At 37.6% G+C, this 20,351-nt stretch overlaps 1 non-coding gene across 1 annotated transcript; it reads right to left on the reverse strand.

Moving 5' to 3' along the window:
• Window positions 1-19,693: 19,693 nt before the first annotated feature.
• Window positions 19,694-19,814, reverse strand: LOC125630734 (U5 spliceosomal RNA). Its single transcript, XR_007354777.1, has one exon. It is a non-coding gene; the product is annotated as a U5 spliceosomal RNA (small nuclear RNA).
• Window positions 19,815-20,351: the final 537 nt, after the last annotated feature.

Consider the following 20,351-nt stretch of genomic DNA (forward strand, 5'->3'; position numbering starts at 1 on the left):
TTTATAGCCACCACCAACTATAATCCCTCAATACTCAGTGATTAACATCATTTTGCTCTGCCCTGGTTCTTTCAGGCAACGTAGCTATGCCTTTTGAATAATACTCCATTTCTCCGATGTGTTTACTAAATGATATAGGGTTTTTTTTTTTTTACTTTAAGACATTATAATTCTTCAAAAAGCTTTCCCCTTTCTTTATAAAAGCCCTTAGATGCCCACAAAAAGTGGTCAGTTGTTTCATCCATCTTACAGAGTGCACAGAGTCCATTTTTCTGTCTGTTTGAAAAAAATATTTTTGCTCAAACCACGATGGCCGGTTCATGCTCTAAACAAAAGCATTTCATTTGTCCTCTCCAGGCCCTGAAGTATGTCGTAGTCCTAAACTCTGGGGCACAATTAAAAAAAAAATCTTCCTCTTTTTCCATTAATCCAAAATTTTACCAGTTTTCTTTTAAAATTTTCTATATTATTTTTGAATTTGTGTTTACTCAAGGGTATTATATGTCAGTCCTTCCATTTCTTTACAACATTTTTAGCTGCTTTGTCCACCATTTCATTCCCTTTCATCCCAATACGTGCTTGGATCCAAGATAATGCTACGTGTATTCCCACCTGCACTAACTCTGTTACTAGAAATATAATTTCATCAATTAAATAACTTCTGCATACTGAAGCACCATTTTTATTGTCATAAAGCCTGAGATCGAATTAAAAAAAAAAATTACTGCTACTGTTGGGCACACATCCCAGATCCATTTTAATGCTAGACTCATTGCTACCAGTTTGGCTGTCACAACACCTACAGATAGTCTTCTGGATGCATTAGTTCCCAGTTTTGGTATACAAAGTGCAATCCCCTAATCTTCCTGTTTTGTTTTTTTTCCTTTTTTTGGATCCATCTGTATATATTTGACAAAACCCTCTCCACTGTTGATCCATACACTGGCACATTTACGTTTTAACGCATACTGTCTCTTTTATACCCTTACGTTTATAAAATATATCTAAATCCACATTTGGACATGAAACTTTCCATCCATAACTACTTTTCTCATGACAAAAAGTTGTGACTTCAGCTTTTCTGGTCTTTTCAGCTCCCGCATCCACACGTTAAATCAAACAGCATGTGAAGTTACGACATCATGAAGCCATCTGTAGCGAGCATATAGGTGTTATAGTAAATGCATCACACACAATTTGTAATGCCTCACCTTGTATGAAATCTAATTTTTAAAGTTATGATTTTGATTCTTACCCAAAAGCTTGGAAGCCATAGTCAATTCTGGTCTATTTAAGGTTCTGTATACCACCAGCAGTGTTTTCTTATCTACCCCCCGCCCCCAATTAGTTCCAGCAAGAATGTTAAGCAGGTTAATCCTTCCTATACATTTATCTTTAGAATAGTTTATATGATCTTTCCAAAGTAACTTAGTATCAGAAATTACTCGTAAGAATTTGAACCTTTTAACTCTATTTGGTCCCCATACAGATATAGTTTACACTCCTTTGTAGCTTTCCTTTTTGTAAAGATCAATCCTTTGGTTTTAGCAATGGAGAACATGAAACCCCATTCACTTCCACTATCAGAGGTCTCTTCTAATGCTTTGTTAGTTCTTTTTTTTTTTTTTTTTTTTTTGCCATTTCAATATTCCTGCTCCTTCCCACAGAGCATGATCATCTGCAAATATAGTGATACCTACCCAAACACTTACTAGCTTTGGGAGATGATTTATCATAATATTAAATAAGGTTGGGCTGATAACAATTCCCTGTGGTATACCATTTTTAATATTTGGCATAACTTTCCCAACTCTGACCTGCATGGTTGTTTTACTGAAAAAAACCTCTCTAATCCACACCATGAATTCTTTCCCTCATGCCTAGTGCACATAATTTGTACAGTAAGCCTTCCCTCCACAGCATGCCATATGACTTTTCAATATATAGAAAGTAGGGCTGTCAATTAATTGCAGTTAACTCATGCGATTAATGAAAAAATAATTGTGATTAAAAAAATTAATCATGAGAAATCACAGTTTTAATCGCACTGTTGAGCAGTAGAAACCCAATTGAAATGTATTAAATATTTTGGATGTTTTTCTACATTTTCAAATATATTGACTTCAGTTACAACAGAGAATACAAACTGCACAGTGCTCATTTTATACTATTATTTCTGATTACAAATATTTGCACTGTAAAAATGATAAAAGAAATATTTTTCAAGTCACCTCATACAAGTAATGTAGTGCAATCTCTTTATTCTGAAAATGCAACTTACAAATGTCGATTATTTTTGTTAAATAACTGCACTCAAAAGCAAAACAGTGTAAAACTTTAGAGTCAACAAGTCCACTCAGTCCTGCTTCTTGTTCAGCCAACTGCTAAGACAAACAAGTTTGTTTACATTTACAGGAGATAATGCTGCTCACTTGTTATTTACAATGTCCCCTGAAAGTGAGAACAGGCATTTGCATGGGGCTTTTGTAGCCAGCATTTGTATGCCCCTTCATGCTTTGGCCACCATTCCAGAGGACATGCTTCCATGCTGATGACGCTCGTTTAAAAAAAAATGATGTGTTAATTAAATTTGTGACAGAGCTTCTTGGGTGAAAATTGTATGCCTCCTCTGTTTTACTTGCATTCTGCCATATATTTCATGTTATAGCAGTCTCAGGTGATGACCCAGCACATGTTGTTCATTTTAAGAACACTTTCACTGCAGATTTGAGAAAATGCAAAGAAGGTACCCATGTGAGATTTCGAAGAACAGATATAGCAATCAATCCAAGTGCCAATCTGTAGTGCCTTCCAAAATCTGACAGGGACGAGGTGTGGAGAATTCTTTCAGATGTTTTAAAAGAGCAACACTCTGATGCAGAAACTACAGAACCCAAACCACCAAAAAAGAAAATCAATCTTCTGTTGGGGACCTCTGACTTGGATGATGAAAATGAACATGCATTTGGTCTGCACTGTTTTGAATAGTTATCGAGCAGAACCCGTCATCAACATTGATGCATGTCCTCTGGAATGGTGATTGAAACATGAAGGAACATATGAACCTTCAGAGCATCTGGCATGTAAATGTCTTGCGACGCTGGCTATGACAGTGCCTTGTGAACACCTGTTCTCACTTTCAGGTGATATTGTAAATAAGCTGGCAGCATTATCTCCTGCAAATGTAAACAAATTTGTTTGTCTGAGCAATTGGCTGAACAAGAAGTAGGATTGAGTGGACTTGTAGGCTCTAAAGTTTTGCATTGTTTTATTTTTGAATGAAGTTATTTTGTGTACATAATTCTAAATTTGCAAGTTCAACTTGCATGATAAAGAGATTGCACTACAGTACTTGTAATGGGGGAATTGAAAAATACTATTTCTTTTGTTTTTTACAGTGCAAATATTTGTAATAAAAATAAATATAAAGTGAGCACCGTACATTTTGTATTCTGTGTTCTAATTGAAATCAATATATTTGAAATTGTAGAAAACATTCAAAATATTTAAATAGTTTTCTATTGTTTAACAGTGTGATCAATCACATGTTTAATCATGATATTTTTAAATCTCTTGATAGCCCTAATAGAAAGACATCTATCAGGAAACTCTTGTGCCTCATATTTTTTTGTACTTCAGTTTCTAATTTAGCAATATGATCTATAGTGTACCTTCCTCTCCTAAAACCTATCTGCATCTTATCTGAAATGCCATACTGTGTTAAATAATTCCAAGATAGCTCTCTCTGAAAGCAGTTTGAGGGTTCTCTAAACATTGTTACATGTATTATCTTTACCTGATGATGTATTCTTGCTGATATTAATAGTTTTCTCAAATTCTTGCAAACAAAACCATCCATTCTTTAGAGTATCTTCCTGTTTACCTCCACTACATAATAAATCATAATCTCTTCAATGAATTGTCTTTTAATTTGGTGGAAAACTTCACTTTGGTTTTCATTATTACTCACTCTTTAGAAGATTTTCTGCTAAACCTTTTTCTTTCTCATTATCAGAATTTCGAACTATTGTGAGTCCCAATAACAGCTGGGATATGTCTTAGTCTGAATTCCATTCATTCTTCTAAATTGCCTGTATATTTTGGATGTCTTGGCATCTTTGTTTATTCCCCCTTGGCACTTCCTCCAATTCTCTTTTTTTTTTGATTATATATATATATGTACTATTGCCTTACTATTTTGTACTTCATTAGATCTTCACTACTCATTTTTTATTATTATTTTTAATAGGCTTTGTTCCTTTCTTTAACTGCCATTTGCACGCCTCATTCCACCACAGAAGTCAGTTTTTAGTTTTGGGGTACCTCAATATCCTAAATTTGGCTACAGTAGATGCTGCTATTAATCCCTTATTTACATCATCATTAAATTCTCCATCATCATTCACACAATATTTATTCACAAATTCAGTACATATACAGTAAATAACTCACAGTTAGCTTTCTTGACATTCCAGGTGGGTAATTTTCCCCATTATCTTTAACCTTAATTATTACTTTTCAAGGGGAAGATATAAGGAAATTATCACTCCTCATTCTTCTTCTTTACCTATTTCCCAGTTGCATTTACTTGCAATATCTGCTTTTATAATTCCCAGGTCTAGGTAGGAAAAATCTACTATCTTCTGCATTAAGTCTCAGTGGGTGCCATCATTTAAAACCACTAGATTGTTTTCATCAAAAAACTTCTGTAATCATGCACAATTTTTATCAAAAAGAAAAAAAGAAAAGGAGTACTTGTTGCACCTTAGAGACTAACCAATTTATTTGAGCATAAGCTTTCGTGAGCTACAGCTCACTTCATCGGATGCATACTGTGGAAAGTGTAGAAGATCTTTTTATACACACAAAGCATGAAAAACAACCTCCCCCCACCCCACTCTCCTGCTGGTAATAGCTTATCTAAAGTGATCACTTTTTATCATTTGTCTTACTTCCCCATAATTTATTATGACTATTTAGATCACTGCATATATGATTTTTTTTAGCAGTCTTCACAATTTCTTGTACACCAAACTTTCTAATTTTTCGCATGGGTTATAAATATTATAAATCCTTAAAGAAATATTTCTCTTCTGCAATGGGATCGCAACAGCAGTATATTCTAGGCATACTTCTTCATTCTCTACTGCTATGTAGTTTAATCTTTCCCTTTTGAAAATACAAAAGCCACCTCCTTCTCTTCCTAGTTTTTGCTCTTGCCCAAAGGCAACATATCCTGGAATTTTCAAAGCAAGCTTTTTAACCACACAGATTTCCTGGATACATATAACATCTGGTTTAGCTTTCATTTCCAGGATATTGTCTTTTAGTTCTTGACAATATGCTGACAGACAGTGCGCATTTCAACAAAAGATTGAGATCCCCAGACTAGTAATATATCAATGTTAAATTCATTCAAAATTGCATGAATATAGTCCATTGACAAATTGCTAATATTACAAGTATTTTTCTGTTGCTATTGCAATTATTTTATTTTTTTCTGATTTTTTTTTCAGTTTTCGATGTACAATTTTTCACTTCTATCACAAATGCAATAAACCTTTCCTTTTCATTACTATATATCAGATATTCCTTCCATGGTGTTTATCATATTCTTTATGGATTGAAACTGTGTCTGCAGTTCCCCCTTTCCTGTGCTGATTGTCTCTTTGTACAATCATAAGGTTAGAAGGGACTGCAAGGGTCTTCTTTGTCTAGATGATGACTTGAAAGTCTCCTTACAGCTTCCACAAAAGATATGTTATTAACAGGTTTTGTCTTTTGCATTTCTTTAGCTTGCCTTTCAGCAATACACCCTCTATCTTCTGGGCTATGATTGTTGTAGGAGCAGCAGTGATCTGTATAACCTATAGGTTCAAAAGGTCTGTTACACCTTCCCTCTCCCCTCCCTTTTTGTCTCCTCTCCCTCCTTGAATACCTGTCAAGTGGCTTTCCCCCTCCCTCCTGGAATGCTTGAGGGATGAATGGGCTGCTTGAACAGCTGGAAGATCAAAAGAGCTCCCAGGTAGACAAGGTGTCTGGAACTCTGATTAGGCAGTGATCACACACCCAATGCATGGACAATGCCCCAGGTGGAGTGTGACCAATCAGATGCGGCCAAGTCATCTCTAGTTGCAGGCCATGAGGAGCAGGTCCTTAAAAAGGGAAGGGTCCATGTGATCAGGAGTGCACTCATGAGATTGTACCTCCCATGAAGGCCCTTTGCCTGGACCATGTTGCATTCCATCATGCCTGGGGAAGACTTACCTTCATTGCTGAGCTTTGGGACACTTACCTTAAAGGATCCTGACATCTCCAATTCCATGCCTGTCCTAGGACTGTGAGTGTGACTCTGCTGTACTGTACCTGATCACTCTCCTCTCCTCTAAGTGCTTCAGAATTGATTCCTTGAGGACCTGCTCTATGATTTTTCCAGGGACTGAGGTAAGGCTGACTGGCCTGTAGTTCCCAGGATCTTCCTTCTTCCCTTTTTTAAAGATGGGCACTACATTAGCCTTTTTCCATTAACACATTAACTAGCCTGTTGCTGCCCAGCTAGGCTTCCTGATCAGTTAAGCCTGGTCTCCCTCCAGGTGCAGCCAGGTAATATAATTGGCCACTAAGATTCACATTAATCAATTTATGGCCTGTATGAGGTCCACAACCCACCACAGGCATCATTTCATTTTACTAACCGTGTTTGTTGCTAGGCTGCAGTGTTATCTTTCCAGATCCTTGCTCTTGGTTCAGTATTTTAGCTACTGTAGCTATGTTGAACTTGCAAAATGGGTTGGTTGGTGTATCAAGGTGGTCTGTCTCCTGTAGAAAGTTCTTGGATCCAGGAACAGACAACCCCTGTTCCATGACATAGATTTTTAAGGGAAAAGGTGTTCAAGGAAGCAGCATGTGAATTGGGGAAAGTGTGTGGGGATATATGTTAATCAGGTGACTGGTCTCTGTTTATCAAGCTGATACTACAACTACCTCTGGAACATGATAAAACCCATATGTTAGGTTACTCACAGGAGGAAAGAGGGTAGATAGCCAGGAAAGAATAATTGTAAGGAAGTATTGGGTCAGGAGAGAGGCTCCCTTGAATAGGAAACAGAAGGAAGACTGGTGGGCTTGGGATTATAGCCCAGCTTCAAGAAGGAGGTCTGGGACTCCCTGAACCAAGGGGATTTTATGTGTAAGTCCTAGGACCAAGGGAAGAGCTATGAAATTGGACTGTAACTTGGATATGGGTGTACTGAGGAAGCCTGCTGGAATCACAGCACAACCCCCTGTAGGACAGCTTAACCAAGGGAAAGGAAGTCTGAGTCCAGGGACCAGAACATGAGGATATCTGCTCCTGGGAAAGACTGTCAAGAGAGGCTGGGCAATTGTGGGACTGGCAGAGCTCCTTGGCTTGGAGAGAATTGGAAACCTGAAGCCTTGAAATAATGTCTTGGAGGCCACAAGAAGGAAGGGTTTGTGCCTGAAAGGGCCAAAAGGGGGGGTTATTTTATAAAGACTTAATAAATTAGACCTTCCAAGAAGGAGAATATTACTTTAAATATTCTAGGTTGTGAATGTTTTGGGGAGAACAAGGAGGAAACTGAGGGCAAGTTGTTAGCAGAGCCATGCTAGGCTATGAAGGGGTATTTTCTGAGATAGCACCTTTCCCCAGAGAGCTTTTGTAAATATCACCAGGCTACATTCTGAAATAATTTGGAGTTTGGTCCTAAGCCCAGTGAAATAGAGTCTTCACAGATGTCAGTCTGTTTTGAATCAATCTCCAAGTAAGAAATTTCTCATGGCTTCATTAGGATTTTTGTTTGATCAGAGAAATGGAGTACTTGCCCCACTGTTCTTGGCATAGCCGCTATCCCAGAAGCTGTAGGTTAAGAGCAGTAGTCACATTTGGTGTAGTAGCTGGGTTGGTGAAAAGTTAATATAGCATGTTTGGAAACCAATTGTAGAAAGGACACTTGATTACAGTGAGTGTGTGTGTGGTTGTGGTGGGGAGACATCAAAATGACAGTTCATACAATCTATTCACATCAAGAAAAGATATAAAACAGGCAAATACTATACTATATATTTACAAATATTTAATAGTCTTACTGACTTCAATAGGACCACTCATGGGAGAAACTTGACCAGAATTTGGCTCAATCTGTGGTGCTCCCAACCCTTTATTATTGCCCACTGGTGAGGTGCACCCCGACAAAATAAAATATTAATTATTTAGTCCATACAGTTCAATGCATATGTACTGTGCACAGAGATGAGTTCTACTGTTATGATATAAATAGCTGTTTTTGTAGTGTGTATTAATCTTACAACATCCATTAATAGTTTTAGACATTTAAAATAATTTACAAGTATATCACTTTCAGAATCCCCTGAAGAAGTATGCTCTTGTTTGCATATCTCATTCTGCCATTTGTAATTCAAAATTTATATATATTCAGGATGTGGCTTGGAATGTATTTAGATGCATAGATTTAAAAAAATTGGAGTTCTACTTATTGTAGTTTAACTCACTAATAGTCTTAGTGCTGCATTTATAATCTACTTATCCCCTGTATATGTCTTATTAGATTTCTTTTCCCCATGAATAAAATTCATATTTCTAACAATAAAACTGAGTAAGCTGTGTAGGTGAGACTGAGACAGTTTTGTCTATTAAATGGCATAAACAATCTGATTGGATTAAATGGGATAATATTGTCCAAAAATTAAAGTTTCTTTCCCACCATGGAAATGTCTCTGGAGAAATTGTATTGTGAAGTTTTATATAACACAAATAGTTTCTCTATAGAGGAATGTATTGTGTCTCTGTTAGAAAGGTGATATGCAATGGAGGTTACCATGGTAGTCCTATTTTTTCTGAGAGAAAAGTTGTCGTCTTTTCCTTTATTTAAAAAAAAACAAAACACAAAAATACCCAAGCAGTGTGGATCCTCATACTGGTCTGAGTTGTTAGAACACCCAACTCTTGTTAGGAAACCAAAATTAGTGCTCCACGTTCTCACAAAATTCCGCTCTGTATGACAAGTGAATCTGAAATAGCACCCTAAATATTTATTTGTTTTGTATCTACGTCTTTCTTCTCTGATAGTCAGGATCTTGCCCAATCATGTTGGTGCATCACCTCTAACTTCTTTAAAGACTATGCTGTATACTGTAGGCACGTCTATACTGCAATAAAACACCCATTGCTGGCCTGGGTCAGCTGACTCAGGCTGGCAGGGCTTGGGCTCTGGGGATTTAAAATTTCAGTGTAGTGGTTTGGGCTACAGTCCAGGCTCTGGGACACTCTAGGTTAGCTTCCCCACCTGCACCACCCGCAGCTGTGTGGCAGGCTTTTTATCACTGTATTTGCATACCCTGGAAAATCTCTTTATCAATAACAGGCTCAGCTGCTATCTGTTTCGGTTACACAGAGCACGCATGCGGCTACTGCAGGGGGAACTATTTTTCTTCTACTTCTCTATAGTCTATTAAACCCTGACTCTTGCCTCTGTCAGTGCTCATAGTTAGGCACATATTAACAGTGTAAAAAGAAAAGGAGTACTTGTGGCACCTTAGAGACTAACAAATTTATTTGAGCATAAGCTTTTGTGAGCTATAGCTCACTGTAGCTCACGAAAGCTTATGCTCAAATAAATTTGTTAGTCTCTAAGGTGCCACAAGTACTCCTTTTTCTTTTTGCGAATACAGACTAACACGGCTGCTACTCTGAAACCTGTCATTAACAGTGTAGTTATCACAATACAATGCCACAACTGGCTGCTTCACATTTTCATTGGGGTGTTTTTCACATTTTGAAAACCCTGAAGACTTTGAAACTGGGGTGAGGGGTAATTATGTATCTCAACACTTCACATGCAATCTATCATGTTTCCTATTTCTAAAACTGCAGAGTGAGTGTGCTAAGGAAAGAAACATGGAGCAGATATTCAGCTGGTATAAATTGTCATTGTTACATTGAAATCTTTTGGAATAATTGTCCACTGAAGTCACTACTTATGTAGCCTAATGAATTTTCTTTCCTTTAGAATAAAATTCATAGTTGGATCAATGAAATTGAATAAGCTGTGTGGCTGAGATATGGCTTTTTCTATTGCTAAGCGCAAACACAGTTTGGGGTGTGTATATACAATCCATTAAAAGCGTAATGCTTTCTCTGTTTAAGTTCTGAATCAGCATCCATTTAAGTTATTGAAGTCTTTTCCTGTGAAAGAATATACTAGTTAACGCTTCCATGCTGTTTTAGTTGTTTATGAGAGGCAGTGTGATTTAGTAGATAGCATACTAGCCTAAGTATTCTGAGACCTGTGTTCTAGTCATGGTTTGGCTGCTGGGTAACCTTGGCTAACCACTCCCCATCTGTTAAACAGAGATAATGATATTGATAAGAGTTGGATGAAATTTCTTGGATAAATAGTTTATCTAAATAATAGTTTCAGTTGACCTGGAACTATTCATAGAATCATAGAATATAAGGGTTGGAAGGGACCCCAGAAGGTCATCTAGTCCAACCCCCTGCTCGAAGCAGGACCAATTCCCAGTTAAATCATCCCAGCCAGGGCTTTGTCAAGCCTGACCTTAAAAACCTCTAAGGAAGGAGATTCTACCACCTCCCTAGGTAACGCATTCCAGTGTTTCACCACCCTCTTAGTGAAAAAGTTTTTCCTAATATCCAATCTAAACCTCCCCCACTGCAGCTTGAGACCATTACTCCTCGTTCTGTCATCTGCTCCCATTGAGAACAGTCTAGAGCCATCCTCTTTGGAACCCCCTTTCAGGTAGTTGAAAGCAGCTATCAAATCCCCCCTCATTCTTCTCTTCTGCAGGCTAAACAATCCCAGCTCCCTCAGCCTCTCCTCATAACTCATGTGTTCCAGACCCCTAATCATTTTTGTTGCCCTTCGCTGGACTCTCTCCAATTTATCCACATCCTTCTTGTAGTGTGGGGCCCAAAACTGGACACAGTACTCCAGATGAGGCCTCACCAATGTCGAATAGAGGGGAACGATCACGTCCCTCGATCTGCTCGCTATGCCCCTACTTATACATCCCAAAATGCCATTGGCCTTCTTGGCAACAAGGGCACACTGCTGACTCATATCCAGCTTCTCGTCCACTGTCACCCCTAGGTCCTTTTCCGCAGAACTGCTGCCTAGCCATTCGAACTTGACATGGATTCATTCTATAGCGGGTAGTTATGGCACATGTCTAAGAGGTGCAAGATCCAAGTTAAAGTGCTTGCCTCGAATGAATGTTAAATTAGTTATACAAAGTAGAACAGATTCAATAGGAGAGATTTCACAAAGCCTACCAGAGTATCCCATAGTGCAGTGGTTAGGACACTCTTCTCTACATCAGAGGGAGAACTGAACCTGTGTCTTCTCCCCCCTACCCCCATAAGTGTTCTCACCACTGCAGTAAATGATACAAGGAGATGAATAACACCTCCTCCTATGTTGTGAAACTAGCACTTTACAAATGCTTGAAAAAAATCCATTGCGGGTTGAAACCCAAAATAGATTTTATTTGCTGAATTTTTTAACAATTTTTAGATTCAATTTGACCTGAACCCAATGTATTTTTTCCAAAATTGTCAACAAACTGAAAAATTAGCTATTTGCCCAGCTCTAATGCTTTACAAAGTGGATCATATTGTACCCTACTGGTGAAAAGTGCTATCACAGAGCTAGATATTAAAGATTGTGTTATCAAAATAACAAAACTTTAAAATGACAACTCCGCAAAATAATTTTGTTGTTGTACTCTTGTTTACAAAATCTGAAATGATTATGCAATATTGCAAAAGTGTTCAACTGAAGAATAAGCAATTCAACCCCCCCCAATCTCTGAGTTCTTATCACCCCCATGACTTATTAATGTCCCACAATTATAAACTAAATCCAGATTAATGCTATCTGTCACCACAAGCATATTGTTTTGAAAAGAACACAACATGAAATTGTCTGGAAAAATTTAATTATCATAAATATAAAATATTTTATACAGGAGGTATTTAAAGCTCAAATATCTCTTTGAATAAAAGACAAGAATCAGCAAATGAGTGGGTCAGGGATGGCAGTCATTCTCCTCACACGATATTTGCAGACAGGATGTTACCAGCTATACCACACCACTGGCTACAAAACCACAAGTATGACTTATAACACTATCTGCAAGCACAGATTAAAGCTAAAGCAAGTTCTTGAGCTCTTTGCAGTATGATTCATAGAGTTCAAGGCCAGAAGGGATGACTACATCATCTAATCTGACTTCCTCCACACCACAGGCCCCCAACACAACCCAGTATCCACACATTGAACCCAACCACCAAAATTAAACCAAAATATTATAGCCCACAGGAGACTAATATTTTTTATGTACCAAAGGTAGAGAGTAGCGGGGATAGAGCTGCAACAATGCCTGAGGCCTCTGCAATGGCAGAGAACTGATTAATTGAGAGAGATCCAAATAGGATGGGATCCTCATGGTACAACCTGCAACTGGGGTACTGCTGTGTCCCTTTAACTCTCCAGCCAAGGCTGTCTCACAGGGCTTTGCCAGTGACAAGCAGCACTCCCCTCCAGATGCTGTTATCACTCAGCGCAACAGCATGTGGAGCTCCACACCCATATAGATTTCATGAATTCTCCCAAAGCCACTCACAAATCACACAGCGAAAGGCACCAGCCAATTCCCACCAGCTCCCCAGCTTTGCAACCCAGAGCTGTACTGTCTTGCCCTGGTCAGAAGACAGACCAGTGTAAATTTATTACCCAGTCTGCCCTTCCCTCAATGTGAAGAGGACATGTACCAGCCTTTGTACCTGAAATGAGATTTCCCAAGAAATTCAAGCAAACCACACTGTTTTAGGTAAAATATAAAACAGATTTACTAACTACAGAAAGATAGATTCTAAGTGGTAGGTATAAAAGGTCAGGGATAGTTACCAAAGAAAATAAAAGATAAGTGCACAATCTAACTCTGGTTTGCCTTCTTTGTATGTCATTAGCAAATTTACAGCATATTTCAGTAACAAACATACAGCAAAATCTCATAACTTCATACACACTAAAGATATACATACTTGGACAGAACAATGGGTTTCAGGAGATCATGACCTTTCATATATCTTATATCATATGCTTTGTATGAAATATTGAAACCGCATATGAATGATGCAGGGGGGCTCGTGGCTCTAGCTGCGGGAGGAGATGTGTGCAGAAGGGGCAGAGCCAGAGTCTGGCCTCTCGAAAGGGGGGCTCCACTTGCCGCATATGCTTAGAGCCTTGGCCCTTCCTGCCCTATATCCCATCTCCAACCGTGGGTATCCTTGATCACTCAGAGAAAGGAGATTTTTTTTCTTTTTAAGAAAAAACCTCCCAGGATACAGTGGGGAAAACAATCCCTTACTGTCAGTGGTGGGCAACCTGTGGCTTACTTCCTGCAGCTCCCATTGGCTGGGAATGGCGAACCACAGCCACTGGGAGCTGCAGGCAGCCATGCCTGTGGACGGTCAATGTAAACACTATCTTATGGCCTGCCTGCAGATTACCCTGATGGACAGCAGGTTGCCCACCACTGGTTCCTGTTCTCACCAGGTGGCTGGCTGAAACCCCAAAGCATGAGTTTTAGGAACATAAGATATAAAGCAGAAGTGAATTTGAGGTCTGTTGAACGTTACCATCACTTCATACAATTGCACTCATCAGTTCATCCAGCTCTTTCTTAAATCTAATTAAGCTGTTTACCCCCACACCTCCTATTTGGAGGTGTTTCAGAATCTCACCCCTCTGATGATTAGATATCTTCTTCTAATTTTCAGCCTGAATTTCTTCATGGCTAATTTAAATCCATTTGTTCTTGTGCCAACATTTTCTTTTAGCTTAAATATCTCTTCAGTCCCTGACAGTTACCACCTGTTGTATTTACAGAGTAATCACAGCCTCTCTCAGAGTTCCTTTTGCTACATTAAACAAGCTGACATCTTCTAGTCTCCTCTCAAAAGATAGGTTCTCTATTCCCCTGATCATCCTAGCAGCTCTCCTCTGCACGTGCTTCAGTTTAAATTCAACTTTTTTTCAACGTGCATGACAATATTCCACATGAGGTCCTACCAGCGCAGTGCCTTGTATATATGATTTCCTATTCCTTTAACATGTGTTTAGAATTAATTGTGCAAAAATGGTTTTAAGCACCAGTTCATAGTAAATGGAGTATGAAAAATATAATGGGCCTATAAGATATTTCTCCAAGTCCCAAACTTCAGGGGTTAACACTGCATAGCATATTATAGCTTGTTTAAAAACCTTAGGCTTAAATCTTGCAAACATTTATGCAAGTGTATAACTTTGCACACATGGACCCTAATTCAGCAAAACTCTTAAGTGTGTGCTTCAATCCTGAAAAAGTCAATGGAATTTAATAACACAATTAAAGGGCTTGCTGAATCAAGAACAGGGGGACTGGTTCAAAACCCACTGAAATAAAAGGAAAAATGTAAGAACATAAGAGAGCCACACATTCACTTCAGCTGGCTTTAGATCAGACTCTAGAATAGCTCCATTGACGTCAATGGAGCAACACATTTGTACAAAGTTGTGCGTAAAAATAATTGAAGATTTTGAGAATATAGCATGAATGCATTTAACAAGATGTGATGCAACCAGGTAAGAAATGATGGTGAAGGAATGGCATTTTGTGTTTTATTCCTATGCCTTGTTGAAGACCAAAGTGAGAGAGTTTTGAATAAAGTACTAGAATGAAAATGCAAATTAAAGATAACCAGATTGTCAAGCTTTGAAACTTCTGAATCCGCCAGTGTTTAGTCCCAGAGAGAAGTAGGACTTCACTTGGCTGATAAAATTTTGCCCTTCCATCTAACATTTGCCATAAATGAAATCTTAGACCAGAATCTTCATTTTATTTTTTACCACTCTAACAAATGCTTAATTGCAATAGACATAAAAAATAATATAGAACTTTATGGGCCTTTTCTTCACTGTGAAATTTCAGTATCTTCCCAGTGTGGTTAGGATTAACTGCTGATAAGTATTTCATCTAGTGTTTCCATTATCATATTCAAAGGAACTACTAAATTATTGTTGGTGTAACTCTGTTGTCTTCATTTGAAATACAGTAGAGATGAATTAGACCGAGTGACTAATTTTTTGGCAACAGATAATAAGAGAGAAGCAGCTTTTACAATGGGAAAGGGGAAGTTTTATGTATGTAGAATGTAGATTTCCTACTCCTTTCTGAATTCCTTGAGACAATATCAAATTTATATTAGTAAACAGTAAGTCCGGTTTGAATACATAATGATGATTCTGAATTATAACTTCAATAATTGGATTATGTTGACTGGAAGAAGGAAAAAATGAAAGGGAAAACAAGCTTTCTTTGTGGAAATTTGTGAGACCACTAGACCAAAGGGTAAAGGGACAATTAAAAAAAAATGGAACAAATTGCAGAGAGATTAAGTGAAATCTTTAGCTCAAACTTGGTTCCTAGAAGCACTGAGAAAATCGCTATCATGAGACTATTTTTGAAGGGTTTAAAGGTGTATCACTTTCAGAGACAGAGTTTTCTTGGAACGAGGTGTTTGAACAACTAGAGCATTTTAGTAGCAGAAAAGCTAAAGGCCTGGAAGAAAATATCCAAGAAGAGTTCAGGAGGTGCTACAAAAACAAAGCAACTGATCAATTAAAAAATTATCATGATTCTGTGGTTCTTAAGGAGGTATCTTTTCTAGGCTATTTTGCACAAGTACATGAAGCAGTACTAGCAGGGATGGATTATGGCATTGTGAAGCCATAAGAAGAAAAGGAGTACTTGTGGCACCTTAGAGACTAATAAATTCATTAGTCTCTAAGGTGCCACAAGTACTCCTTTTCTTTTTACAGATACAGACTAACACAGCTGCTACTCTGAGGCCCTAAACTATGTCAAGTGTAAGGGGCCCCATACCATAAAAAAATTATTTATTTTCACAGAAACGACATTGAACATATAAACATGAAAGTTTTATATTTGCATATATACAAAAGTGAAGTTGTAAAAATAGAATAATAATCTAACCAAATATGTCTTGCAATATGCCTGTTTGCATTATAAAATAGTTTCAAATTAACATATTTTCATCTATGATTTCTTAATAGGTAGATATGAAAACTTTATATCTACAGTAACACAAAAGCAGTTACAGTTACACAGAGCAGTTTACTTAATGGAAGCAGTACAACCTGCAGTATGTCTATTGGTACATCATGTTAATTTTAACACTGAAATTTAAAACATATTCTTTTGTGATTTTTGGAGAGCAAAGTCATTGATGATGTCCTCAGATGATAAACTACAGAGTCTGTCACTTTCAATGCACAGAATGTTTAGGGCAGATAGCTTTTCTTGCATCATTTTCTAGGCAGACATCTCTCTTCGCGTTTGCTTCTCTATCTCCCCAAGGACCATTAATTAATCTCATGCAAATACCTTGGACACACAGAGTGACAACAAGCCATATGTGCAAAAGAAAAAAGACTGGTAATCTCTAGACAGGCATTGAAAAAGTGAGGAAAAACTAGCCTATATTCAAGCAAATATAATGAATATTATAGGCTTTAACACCTTATAAATCATATATGCACATAGTTTGAAATAAGTTGGTCACCAAGTACTCTGAATATTTTGATATATATGTATGTCTTCCATCACTTCTCTCAAAACTCTTTTATTTATCCTTTCATCAGCACTCTCTGATATTTTCTGTGAAGGTTCCCGAAACTGATGGAGAGAAGCAAACAAAAATGTATCCTCCTCAATATCCACTTGATCCAAGTTCATCAGATAATCACCTGCAAACTCAATCATGTGAAGCATGGATAGCGCATGAAGCAGAAATCAGCGTGCACGCTAAAATACATAATTGTTCGTACGTACATATCAAAAGAAGAAAGAACACATGAACACTTAAGAAAACAAAGAAACAGGAGTGAAGGCACTATATGACTGAGCGTAGTGGACTGCAAACAAAAGATGGCAGCCTTCCAGCTATTACCAGCCAAGGGTGACACTACACATGATCTCACTCCCGGGCTGAGTCCCATATGAATATGAGCTTGGCAGGATTGCTTCATGACACTACCATCTCCAAGCTCACATTTTTCCTGATTTTTATCGGCGATGAGATTTTTTACTTAAATAAGTTATGAAAAACGTGGTCAGAATTTTACTAGTAGCAGTTGGCCAAAAATGCTGCCTTAAGAGACTGATAGCAGATGTACTCATATAAATAATAATTTTACAAGTGCAATCATCATTTTTTCTCAGCTCTGGCCTCCCACCTGTCAATAATGAACAATTAGTGAAGGGTAAGGGTAGGGTAAGGGCATTTGTGTAGCCAGATGTGTATATTTTTGTCATATTTGAACAAAAATGTCTATATTTAGAGAATCTTCTTTTCCCCATATCTCCTTTTATTTATTAACAGATTTTGATAAAATTTGAAATGGAGTACTCTTTATCTTTTTTAGAGGCCCCTCCTATTTCAAGGACCTAAACTGTAATTTAGTTATTTTATGCCTTAATCCAGCTCTGAGTACTAGTCATAGAGATGGTGTGGAATCATAGAAAAATAAGCCTATTGCAGAGAAGATCAAAACCGGCTAATCTTCCATTGACTTTAGTAGACTCTTAATCTGCACAAAATAAAGATTGCAACATCAGACTCAAAATATATAATATTCATGTGAAAGGGCTTGTATATCCAGAATCCTCCCAGTAAGCAGAAGAAAGGATTAACTATTTCTATACAAGGAGAGAGAAACCCTACTGCACTCAGAGGCCTCTATACATTCTGTCAATCATGGAGCAGACACCTAGACCTCGTTAAGGGTGGATATAAAAAGAGAATCATGGCAGTAAAGGGAGCCCTTTGTAATTAGATTTTTCTACTTGCATGGGAGCAGCTTCTTAGGGCCAATGACTTCCAGCAAAAGACTATTGAGTTTCTCCACTGAGGCATGAAAGACTGCTTTGCCTGAGAAGGGCAAAGGACTATTGAGTTCCTGCACAAAAGAGAAAATGTCTGTTACCTTTGTAGCCTTCTCAGCAGAGTAAAGCTGAATCACAGAAATGGGGTAAATGAGGTACGGCTGTTCTTGAATGACAGATGGGTAGGTTGTCTGGGAAATAATTATTTTTCCTATGAACTGTAGATGAACATGAAATAGTTCTTGTAAAAAATATTTTGGATCAAAAAACAAACGTCTTGGTTGCTGAAAAAGGCAAAACACTTTAGAATTTAAAAAAAAAAACACATTTTGCTAAAATTTCTACTTTTTATATATTAAAAAAAGGACATTATTTCACTAGCTATATGCACGAAGTAAATGAACACTCACTAGATTTTTTAAAAAATCATTTCTTTCTTATGCCTGTGTGTTCAACATAGTGCCCATCTTTAAAATTAAGTTTAAGACTTATCCTGGAATCTTGTCTACCTCAGTTGTTGTAGCCAAAATTTCATCTAAACTTATGCTTATGTCTGGTTTACCTGGAAATCAGCTTGACAAATAAAATGTTTGTTTCCCAGTGATAAGAAACAAAAATCACAGGCCCAGGTAATCATGTGGGACTGTTAGAAGTATTTACAGAATCTTTAGAATAACTTTTAGAATTGAAGCTTTTATCCATTTTATCAGTAACTTTTACCTGATCATAGAGAAAAGTAACCAAAGACTCAAACCATCTAAGGACTAACTTTTCAAACTGACATGGATTAAGCATGAATTTTAATTTTAGCAGATATCCGCCCTTATGTATTCACTTGAATCCAGTTATAAAGTTTTGATTGAACCATCTAGCTGGAGAAATCTTGTTCACCTTTCTCATAAAATAGTTCATTTCCATCAGATTCTCATTTTATTTACACTGGTATAAAACTCAAAGTAATACTACTGGCTCAAAATGGACTTGAAGAGAAATTGAGAATGATAGCAAGACAAGGTGAACTGGTGAGTGCAAAATTATAGTGAAGGGGGGTCAATTAGGGATGAGGGAAACTTTCATGTTGAATGACCTGGAGATGATTATCATTCATGCTTGCACTAAATGCCCTCTTTTAAATGAATTGCTGTAATCTCTTCCCTTGCTCTTGATAGCTGAGAAAGATCACTCTAGTTTTTCAGCAGCACAAACTACTAGACTCCAACATGATTGTGGACTCTAACCCCATATTACATTCTTTCCAAAGAAAGCTCTCTGTCCACTTGGCTACTGTGTCCAGCTGTAACTCAAGCTGAATTATTTAATTGCTGTAACTCAAGTGACATTGGTTACTATTGATGATAAAATACTGCTGTCCCACCTTGTAAACATAGCAAGGGTTAATAGAAATGACCTAGAGCAGCTCCAATCTTTTTTTTTTTCTCAGACCTTACCAAAACTTATATCATAGGTAATGTCTTGCTTGCCTCATTAGCCTTGCACCTCTACAGAAAAGTAAGGCTTTACTCATTCACAGTAACACTTGGAGGCCCAAACTACCAATAAAAATAACTTCTGTTTCTTGGAACAAAGGAATGCTCCCTCCATGTATGTCCTATGGTTTGAGCAGGGAGAAGGCAATTCCTGTGATATCCACCCACACACTCTAACTGTTGTAGCTGGGCAGGAACACAGATGGAGTAAGTTCCATTCGCTGAAAAAGAAATTGGGTAGAAACTCATAAATGTTCCTCTCCACGGAAATCTTTAGTAAAAGGCAAAAGATTTATACGTTCTGAAGAGAAACCAGAGTAAGGAGGGCAGGAGCACAGAGCTTGGAGGAGGAATTTTGACTTGGACACACAACTCCTGCAGAATGCCTACTGGGAAGTTCAGCTCTCTGCCACTCCCAACAAAGGGTTTTGCTTTAAAGGCACATGTAATCCATACCAGGTTTCAAGTATGTTTGTAATGGTGAGAGTAAATGACTGACTTTTTAAATCTCAAATATCTGACAATCTGTCTGTACCTTTTGAAAATTTGGTAAGCTGTGATGACAAAATTGTATACCTGATCAGAAACAAGCAGTAGGATTGGACTGTTCACATTTTAGTTTGTGTTGTTTTCATTATTGATCTGCTCTATACTGAAACTGTTCTTGTTTCCAATGAACTACGTTCTGAATGGGGATAGGGGCTTTGTATAACCAACATCAAGTAGAAATCATGAATAGCTTTTTATAGGGAAAATTGCTGAGACATTTAGAACAGAATTTAATTTCATTTGGTTATGTGCAAAATTACTGTACTGTGGATGCAAAGCATAACATTCCACAAGCACTTAGATCAATTT

This window comes from Caretta caretta, chromosome 1 (assembly GCF_965140235.1).
Source record: "Caretta caretta isolate rCarCar2 chromosome 1, rCarCar1.hap1, whole genome shotgun sequence".
Lineage (NCBI taxonomy): Eukaryota > Metazoa > Chordata > Testudines > Cheloniidae > Caretta > Caretta caretta.